This window comes from Apium graveolens, unplaced genomic scaffold (genome assembly GCF_009905375.1).
Source record: "Apium graveolens cultivar Ventura unplaced genomic scaffold, ASM990537v1 ctg5545, whole genome shotgun sequence".
NCBI classification, from domain to species: Eukaryota; Viridiplantae; Streptophyta; class Magnoliopsida; order Apiales; family Apiaceae; genus Apium; species Apium graveolens.
In genome coordinates this window covers 46,087-57,530 of record NW_027419004.1, presented here as the reverse complement: position 1 = coordinate 57,530, position 11,444 = coordinate 46,087, and positions in this window count along the sequence as shown.

Sequence of the window (11,444 nt, the reverse complement as noted above, 5' to 3'; positions counted from 1 at the left end):
TTGCGGGAGATTAAATTAAAATAGGAGGGAGAATGAAAAATAAATAATTCAAAACAACCTCTAAAAGTATCTTTAAAAGTGTGGTGTTTAGACAACGCGTTATAAATCTGTTGTGTAAATCTTATAAATATAATGCTTTAAAACACCATTATCTCTGGCCTTTCCTTTTAACAATGGTATAAACACACAGTTGTTTGATTTTTAATGAGACAACAGTAAGAATAAGCACTTGTCCAAATTACACAACATAAGCAGCAAAACCATCAGTCTTAATCTGATAAATGGTTGTTATTTAACAACAGTTCTAGCGTGTTGTCTTAGTATTCTAAGACAACAGTTTAGTTTGCACACTGTTGTCTGATTCCATGGGAGGGCATAACAAAGACAACAGTTTTTGAACTGATAGATAACTATTGTCTGTCCTTAAGCTCACACAACTATTTTTTTTTGCAAAATCATTTCACCGTTGTATTTTTTAGGACAACGGTATTTTTTTTAACCGTTCTCTTTCAACCGTTGTCTGATTGCATTTTTCTTGTAGTGATAGTTCGTGCAGCTTCAATAAGAGTTCTATTCTTTCTTTCAACAACTCCATTTTGCTGTGGAGTTCCAGGAGCAGAAAATTCCTGCTTTATTCTTTGGTATTTGCAGAACTCTTCCATAATCATATTCTTGAACTCAGTGCCATTATCACTTCTAATGATTGTCACAGAGTCTTTGACCAATTTATCCAGTTGTTTGACATGATCAATCAAGATAGATGCAGTTTCACTTTTTGTGTGCAAGAAATACACCCATGTGTATCTAGTAAACTCATCTACTATGATCATAGCATATTTCTTCTTTGCAATAGACATGTCATTCACTGGACCAAATAGATCAACATGTAGTAGGTGATAAGGCTCAAGAATTGAAGATTCAGTCTTGCTCTTGAATGAAGATTTTCTTTGTTTTGCCTTTTGACATGAATCACAAAGGCCATCAGGAGCAAATACTGATTTTGGCAGTCCTCTCACAAGATCTTTCTTGACTAGTTCATTTATATTGTTGAAAGTTAAATGAGATAGTTTCTTATGCCAATCCCAGCTTTCTTCAATTGATGTTGTACTTAACAGACAGATTGCAGAACCATCAGAACTTGTTGAAATCTTAGCTTCATAAATGTTACCATTCCTGTATCCCTTTAGAACAACTTTGCCTGTAGATTTGCTTATAACTTCACAGTGTTCTTCAAAGAAATCCACATGATAACTTCTGTCACAGATTTGACTAACACTCAGCAGATTGTGTTTAAGTCCTGAGACTAGAGCTACTTTTTCAATGATGATATTCCCAAGATTGATATTGCCATATCCCAGAGTTTTTCCCATGTTGCCATCTCCATAAGAAACACCTGGGCCAGCTTTCTCCACAAAGTCTGATAGCAGGGCTTTATTTCCAGTCATATGTCCTGAACATCCACTGTCCACAACTAGTATGTTTTTCCAGTTGCCCTGCAATCACAAAGACCACTAATGATTAGTTTTAAGGACCCAGACTTGCTTGGATCCTTTGGCCTTATTAAGTTTGTTAACATTTGCAGCGGATTTAACATCAAAGTGTATGTTAACATTTATCTTATCAGAATTTACAGTATCAGACTTTGCATCAAAACTTAAACTAGAATGAATAATGCTAACTTTCTTTAAAGAAGGTTTTATTTCAAAATTATCATAGTACAAACTATGATATTCCTTACAAGTATAAATGGAATGCCATAAACTACCACAATGAAAACAAGGATTTTGTGGGTTAAACCTAACAGACTGAATCTTAACTTTTGATTTAGAAGGTAAGGAGTTTATATTCTTATTCTTCCTGTAAAAAAAGCCAGATGGTTAGAATTTCCACAGTTATAGCATTTCTTTCTAGGAGCATTGGGAACAGACATATAATTATTGCTTTTATTCACACCTTCGTTTCCATTCATATTTTTCCGAGGTGGCTTTACCTTATTTACATCCTTAATCTCTTTCAGCTTGTACTTAAGCTGTTTCTTAGTCATTAAGCCTATGTTAACTTCAATTGTCTTATCCTGTTTCAATTTGTCAGAAGTTGACCCTGCCTTAACTTCTGCCTCAGTATCTTTCATCTTTTCAGAATCAGACTTTACAGTTTTAGCTACAAACTTAACAGGATTTAACTTTGGCTTAGTAGTCTGTTTAACAATAATTTGCTTAATTTGTTCAGTTCCTGTTTCACTTTTATCATCTCCATAACCTAAGCCCTCTTTCCAGTTTCCACTACTTAATAAATTCTGAGTTGTTCTGCCAGAGTTAGTCCAATTCCTGATAATCTCTCTTTCCTTTTCTAACTCAGTTTTTAGAGATTGATTTAATTTTAACACTTCATCTCTAACATAAAAAGCATCATCTCTTTCTTTCTAAGTTTGATGAAACATAACTGACTCCTTTTCTAAATAGTCATTCATTTTCTTAAAAGCCAGATTTTCAGAAGTTAACGTATCACATGTTAAAGTATGATCTCTATAACTAATGAATATGGTTTTAAGATAAGATATCAACTCAGTAATATCATCAGTATGAAAATCATAAGTTGTTTGAGGTACCTTTAACTCAGCAGCTTCAGAACTGTTATCAGCATTTGCCATCAAGGCATAATTCACCTTATTCTCAGAATCTGAAGTTTGTCCAGCTTTTCTTCTTTGTGACAAGTGCCTTGCCTTTATCACCTATTCCTTTCTTGTAATCAGGAGATATGTGGCCTTTCTCACCACAATTGTAGCATTTAACATTTGAGTAATCTCCTATGTTAGACTTTCCAGCTTTGCCTTCAGATTTTCTGAATCCCGTCTTATCAGAACTTCCACTTTTCCTGGAAAACTTCTTTCCCCTTCTGAATTTCCTGTAGGATATCTTTGTGATACCCTTCACCATAAGAGCACACAATCTCATCATCTCTTCATCAACATCCATCTCAGATAGACTTTCAGTTTCTGAATCCTCATCATCATCAGAAATTGATGAATCTGAATCAGACTTTGTGATGAGAGCCTTTCCTTTGCCTTTCTTTGAGACAGCCACTTTGGGGGATTCCTCCCCAGCCTTAAGAGCAATTGTTCTTGACTTTCTCCCATGCCTCTTGCTTCTTTGATCCATCTCAAGTTCATGAGTTTTGAGCATACCGTAAATTTCATCAAGAGTAGTTTCATCAAGAGCATAGTTGTCTCTTATAGTAGTTGCCTTCAAATCCCAACTTTCAGGAAGAGCTAAAAGGAATTTAAGATTAGTATCTTCAAGATCATATTCCTTATGCGCTAGTGACAGATCATTCAAAAGTTTGACAAATCTGTCATATAAACCAGTTAATGACTCATCAGGTTTTGAGTCAAAGTGCTCATACTCTTGAGTGAGTATAGTCCTCCTGTTCTTCTTAATTGAATCAGTTCCCTGACATCTTATCTCCAAGGCATCCCATATCTTCTTCGCAGTCTTGCAGTTAATTACCCTGTTTGACATGACATTATCAATGGCACTATGCAGCAAGTGTCTTACCTTTGCATCCTTGGCAATAGATGAGATATCTTCAGCTGTATATTCACTTTTCTCCTTTGGTACAGTATGTGCTGGCTGATCTGCAACTACAACAGAGAGCTTGTTTGGCTTATGTGGACCTTCATTAATTATGTCAAGGTATGCTGGATCTGTAGCTTCCAGAAACATAGTCATCCTCACTTTCCATATGGGATACTTAGAAGGTTTCAGTATGGGAACCCTAATAGTCTCATATCGATTATGGATTTGAGTCTTTGGAGTTTCTTCAGTTTTAGTGGGCTTGGTTGGAGTTTTCTCTTCTTCAGACATGATTATTTTGGATCTTTACTGTATATATGTTAATAGACTGCTCTGATACCACTTGTTAGGTCACACACACTGTAGAAGGGGATTAAATACAGTGTCTAGCACAATCAAATCGAATTAAGAACACAAGTATGAAACACAGAATAATCTTATTAATGAAACAGTATTACAATGGAACCGTTCTCTCTCAGTGATGAACAAATATGACGAGAGCTGCTAGGGTTACAATGAATAATATTCTCGATTATGATAACACTTATAGTGTAAACCCTATGCTGTGTTTATATAGACACACAGTTATAAGATAATCTTCTAATTGATATCGGACATAAGTCTGCATCCTAAAATATATCAACTAGTTATCTTTTCTTCCAAGTATTCTATTCTTCATAGAATTCTTCTCCATGCATATCTCTTCTTGTGTTTATCTTAATCTTCTTTCCTTCAATCAGTTGTCTTCCTCATCTAAATGTCTTTTTAAGTCCTGATATTATCTCCTAATAAATATCTTCTGGTATCTTAAGTTCTGACTTCAGTGTAAGTACTGATTTCCAGTTAAGTCCTGATTTGTCTTGTTAGTTAAGATCTGAAAACTAAACACAAATCATTATTAGACATGACATCACAAATATATCTAACATAAATATATTTTGTAACTCCCATAAAATATGATTTTATCCTTTCTTTATTTGACAAATTAAATCAAATATGAAACACACACTTCTAGAGGGAAAAAATGAAGCTAAAAGGATGAGGTATATGACAACTCGATATTTAATTTATGATGTAGCCCTATATATAAGGGGATTCAATGTGCCTCTCCTCAAATGCATTGATGGGGATGAGTGCAATTATAAAATGATAGAAATACATGAGGGCATTTTCGATATTCACTCGGGGGTAGTTCGCTTGCACAAAAGATACTTCGTCAAGGCTACTACTGGCCTACTATCAAGAAAGATGCGTTTGAGTTCTCTCAAGCTTGTAACAAGTGCCAAAGGAATACAAATTACTATAGCAACCTGGTAGCCGATCTTACTTCCCTAATATGCCCGTGAACCTTTTCCATATGGTAAATTGATCTAATAGGGGAGTTACCCAAGGCCAACGCATTGATAAGTATTTAGTGATAATCATGGACTACTTTACTAAATGGGCATAGGTCGAGCCTTTATCCATGATCACCACAAAGAAGCTAAAAGAGTATGTGCACAGAGCCATTGTGTGTCGATATAGTATCATATATTAGTTAATTTCTGATAATGAAAAGTAATTTAACAAGAAATAGATGAGAGAGTTTTGTGAATAGCTAGGAATTTAGAAGAGCTTTAGTAATGTCACCCATCCTCAAAACCAAATTTGAAGGAAAAGTTGGAGGAAAGAAACGGGATCTGGCCTAAAGAGTTGCCTCGAGTCATATGGTCCTATAACACCACCCGAGGATCACTATGGGGAGACACCTTTCTCTTTGGTATATGGTATAAAGGCTTCATAGTGAAATAATGGTGCCTGTGGAAGTTGGAGCCGGATCATACAGATGGGATAACTATGATGTGGAAGCAAACGTACTCAAGCATCGCCTCTACTTGGATATGATTGAAGAAACTCGGGAATACTCTCAGATTAGGCTTGAAGCATATTATCAGAGGACGACCAGACATTACGACAATAAAGTTCAATCCTGACCCTTGAAAGTGGGAGAACTGGTTCAGCGTAATACCAAGGTAGTGAGCCATGTAATCTTTGGTGCAAATTGGGAATGCCCCAACAAGATAAATTATGTGTTACATGAACATACCATCTCAATGATATGCAAAAGAAACTTGTCCCAAAGGTTTAAAATGCTGAATATTTGATGAAATATCATTAGTAATGTTACTATTTTTATATAAGACTTAGTATGAATAAATTATTCCCAAGTATCGGGGGTAGTGCTATGTATGCACCTCTTACATACCAAAAATGTATCTGAATTTCTTCTTATTATCTATAAATGATGATTTCTTTCTATCTTATGTCTTATTTATTAGCATTTTATGTTCTAAGAACTAACACAAGCACGAGGTCTCCGTTCTTGTTGCTTGTGCGAAGACAAAATATTTTAATATTCTTTGCAAAAATGTTAAAGAACGGAACCCATTCGAGTTGGATCATGGCCTGCTTTGAAGATAAGAACATGAAAAGGAACTAACCAGGTTTTTAATTAAAGTGATGCGACCTTGTGGTGGCCCTACTTCGCTTAAAAACTGTTTATGATAAGTTCAAAGTAAAAAAGTACCCAGAAGCAAGGTCGAAACTACACAATAATGTGAGCCCGGGTTAACCTTGCCATGTGAAGCCAAACCCATGATCGGCCAGCAACGATGCGAGCCAGTGTAAACTCCGTCGAGCGAGGCTAAACCCATGAGCGATGCAGGCCAGCAGTGATGCAAGATGGTTAAATTTGAAAAAAATATGTATAAACAGGCAGATGAAAGATATATGAGCCCAAAAAACTTATAATAAATAATAAGCGACGACACAATGCAGGACATGTTAGTATTTATGTCCTAGAGACAACACTGTTATATTTACTTTAAGCCATTTAGATTATTAACGTTTATATTCTATCAATTATTTCATTTATAATTTATCATGTCTTTATTTACTTTGATATAAATGTTTATTAAAAAATATCCTTAAAATTTAATATGCATTATGTAACTCGAAGTACGTGACTTAGAAATGAGATTACGAGAACAATATCAGTGTTCGCATAGGTCTCTAATTGAGTATTATTATGAAGGGACAATAATAGTGTATTAAGACTATTGTGTTTGTTGACTGATGATCACATCTCATTGATCATAGGTATAGTGATACTAAAGTAAAAAACATAGGCACATGTAAATGTATATGGTGTTGGATAGACCCAATATGAGATTCTATATGTCTGTTGTGTCATAAATAATTGTTATAGTGATAATGATATAATGGTCCTAAGACTTGAAATTATTATATTTTTATATGAGAAATAATGTACTTTGATTACATTAAAAGTTACCTTTGACCGGGTAATGATAAAAGTGTTTTTCAGGTACATTACGAATCGTATGAGAAATATGAATGCTCCATAGGGGATTTAACCCTCATAATTTTAGGAGTGATATTATAAGCCTCTTGTGTGAGCTAGACTATGAAATGTCTGGTCGTGCTCAAACGTTAATTTTAATATGATAGTTTACATATTGATCAAGGAAACATGAATTAAACTATAATGAGGATGACACATTATATGTCTCTAGTTTAATATATAATATGTGGTTAAATACATTATATTACATTGTACATTATTCACGAAAGGTTTAATCATTCATCGATTTAATTACTATTACTTGGATAACAATGATGTATTACTAGATGCTGCTCATTGTTTACGATTTTAAATTAGATTTAAAATTCGTTGCCAACGTAATAATAACCTATAGAGTCATACACAAAAAATTGAAAATTATTTAATGTAAATTGGATTTAAATTAAATCAAAGTAATTCAAATTTTTTTATGAATGTAAATAAAATTAGTTATAATAATAATTATTTAAATAATGATATTCAAATTTACTAATATTAATTCTAAAATTCGGTTGTAAATAATTAAGTGAGACTTAATTATAATACAAAACTAAATTTTGAATTAATAATAAATCTTAATTAGTTAAGAGTTATAATTCGTTTTTCGACTATCTATATAATATCTCTTGTGGCTGATTTTTGAGGTAAAACTTTAATAACAATCCTAACCACCAAGAGAGAAGATGAAGATGGGAAGAAGAAACGATTTTGTGCTAGTACACATTGGATCCTTGAGTTCAAGCATTCGTGTGGATACCAATAGAGTGTAGATCGTGATAGCGGGATACGTGGTGATTGAACAAGCTTTGGATCTTCATTAGTCAACCAACTCATAAAACTTCTTAAGGTAAATAATCTAATCAATGAATTAAATATCTATTTTTTGAATGGATCCTGCATAGGGTTTCAAAAATTCTGGTTTATCACATTTTTAGTTATAATTTCCATTACATTTTATTCCTCAAAACCCTTCAAGACCGCCTCGCATCACTGCATGTAAACTTGCCCAGTCCGCGATCTTTAATAATGCAAAGATAAATTACTTTAAATATTGAAAAGAAAATGGAAATGCAATTACAATACGTAAAGTTAAGATAGCCAAGTATTTTCCCAAGGGCAACTTAATTGTTAAATATACCTGCGAGGAAAACGGGGTGCCCGTCCCCATCAAAAGTTTAAAGAAATATAAAAGACTAAGGTTGGGCAGTGTCATCCTGATTTTTCTTGGCCCGCTCTTCATCGAGCTGGGCCCTCCGATCTTGATCTGTAGCGATGCAAGAATCTTTGGCGCCTTTGAGCTGAGCAAGCTGGGCGTCTTCTTTATCTCCTTCATAATCTTGATGGCATAATCAGTTACGCCAGCATCGAAAATGTTCTAGTAAAAATTAGGAACTTTTTCCAATAAAGATCTTCAAAAAATTCTTGGCCCCCAGATTATTGGCATTGGTAATGTCTGTTTTTCTGGTCGTGATCATACTGGCTATTTTTCCCTCCAGCTCATATACCTTCTTGCGGTGCGATTTCAGATCCTTGATAGCATTAGCGGATGCGACATCATGGGCCTCTTTTTGTTTTTGCAACGCTTTGTCATGAGATGTGGACATACCAAACATTTTCTTTTTGTGGTCTTCCACCAACTTTACTTTCCCCTGACCTAGCTCTTTGATTTTATTTTCAGAGTTTTGTTATCCATGTCAAGTTTGGTAGAAACTTGACCAACAGCTCTTAGTTCGTGATGCCTTGAAAGCTACTGAAAGTATGTACACCTTAGCCACGACCTTCCTTAGGGCATCATTATCGGCTTCGAGGGAAGATGTGGTCTAATTATGGAAGAGTGATTCAAGAAGAAATGAGTTATTGTTACCAGGATTATATTAAAAATGTGTCTAGACGCAGGGCGCCTCACGCATGTAAAAATGATCATGTATCAATTGATTCTTGTTGTAGAATAACTAGAAATATAAATTGAAATACCCAAAGTTGTTGGGTTAATTGTTTGGTTGAGAAAATATCCTAGATGCCTGATAGTCAAAAGTGGAAATTTCTTTTTATGATATAATATGTAAAGGGAAATGTCGGACCTATTTCCATTTAGGTTAATTTGGAGCGGTGCCAACTGATAGTACTCATATACGTCTTGAATGAATGGATGAATGGTGAGGAATCCCCGAGAAGTATTAGGAAATTAGAAAGCACCATGCGAGGCATTCTGCCTCTATTTTTGGGGTGATTAAACCTATAACATCTCATATGAGGACATGGAAGAATTACATGCCCTTCGAGCTGAAACTACTCCATCACTTCCTATAATGTATCCTTAGTGAGCGAGGTGGGTAGGTCATGACATACTAGAATTTTACTTCCTCTTGGGTCGAGGTTGAGCTCTCCCCGCTATCATGTAAATCTTATTTTCTAAAAATATTTTCACCCTCATGTTCAGGATGGGTAGTAGGATCACATGGTCTAGGAGATGCTTTAGGAACATAGTCAAAATTGTAGCAGTCAATTTGGCGAGTGACATCTGCTACTTCCTAGCTTAGAGGGGAGTCATAAGACCAATGCTAGACCTCTACTTCGTATACATCCTCACCAAGCTCAATAAAAAGGATATTTCTATGGAACAAGTTTCTTTTCTTTGTTTCCGTCATAAAGTGCACTCTCAACGGTACTATATGTGGACTTCGAGTCGAGCCGAATAGGTTCATCGGCAGATGCCGAATGAGCCTGATTCAAGCCTCCCTATTTTGAGCCATTTGTTTGAGTACTTCTCTTCCATTTCCTTATTAAGAGGTGTCGGATCGTGATTATAAAGCTTCTCAATATCGAGCTAGCTGGGGGTACTTGGATCTATGGATTTCTTTCTTGAATTACATAGATTCTTCACCCTTTTATAATCTTCATGGTTATGATCAAGATAAAGACTAAGCAAGCTATAACTACTGCCTCGTATCGAACCTTTGATACGAGTGATGTTGAACACTCATTCGGAAGTGATGATCGAGCTTATATAGATAGGATAACTAAAGTGACGAAAGATTGAGGTAGGCTTACGTTAAAACTCTTTTGAGCCTCTAAGTTCTGGAGGATATTTATTTAGTTGAGAGCGAGCAGTAGAAGAACGAGCCGGGCTCGGAGTAGTGCAGGACGAGCCGACGAAATAGGTTGAAGACGCAATCGACATCTGTAAGAGATGGTGAATAAAAGTTAATGTGTGCCTATAAAAATTAATTATAGAAATAAAATAAATAAAAAAGACTAGTGTCCTCGCATCGCACTCAAAATATGGATCATGTCGCAATAAGTACAAAAGCCTTCTTAGCTCGCACCGTCGGGTGTGTGTGTGTCTAAGAATGGGCTCACATGGCATAATGATGGGTGTGACCTCGAATGATGTATGTGGAATAATGAACAAACAACATTAAGAGTGCATGATTTTGGATCAAATTGGCTACCTTGTTATATATCATATGAATATCATGAAGAATCTATTACCGGTAAATATCACTAGTGATAAATCATCCTAGTGGTGATAATGATCTTTGCCGTGGTGGATCTTTGAGCATATAAACATGAATTTGTTAATGTTTTACGAAAAATATAGAAATGACAGGTGGGAGTTTATATATATACAAGTAAGAAGAGAGAAAGTCATGAATGCACGTGTCACCATCTTAATGGTTGATACGAATCACGATAAAAGCTGTCATCCAGATATAACCAACTGAGCGTTCACTAACATTCAATGAGATATGAATGCAAGCGAGGTGACATGTCATCTCATATCGCTTTGATAGGGTATGCTTTATGAATTGACCAATGTCTCAAAAAATTCCTTGCCTCATGAAGCATGAAGCGACCCACAATATGTCCCAAATCGTAAAACACCTAAATTAGGCCCAAGAGGACCAATTAAAAAAGGGATAAGATCCAGCCCATCCGACTAATATAAAGATGTGAAAGATTGGGCTTGTGTTTTGGGCCACACATGAGGGTTGATGAGATGCGAGCTGAGTAGACTTGGGCTCGCATTACTTTAATTAGGGGACTAATTACTCAAATTATTTTATTATGATGGGCTTTAGTACGCATTTCGTGTCTAGACAAGGCAATGTAAGGTGGGCTTCATATGCGAAAATACCAGCTCGCAATGCTTAGCTAATAAAAGAATGCGAGTTGGGCTTGATAATAGGGACAATGTTCTCCTTGAGCTCGTATCGCACAAATGCGTTGTGCGAGCCGGGAGAAGATAATGCAAAAGGGATTTATAATTGTATGAAGGAAATAGGATAATGAGGCGAGGCCATGGAAGCTCACTTTGTAGCTTTCTTTGGGAGATGAGAGCGGCCCTACAAGGAGGTTTGGTACTAGCCTAGGCGACCATGACAGTTTGCTTCAACTAATTTTGAATAAGATATGGATAATGTCCCATATATGACTGGGTTTATCGTGAATCTCATGGGTGATATGGGAAA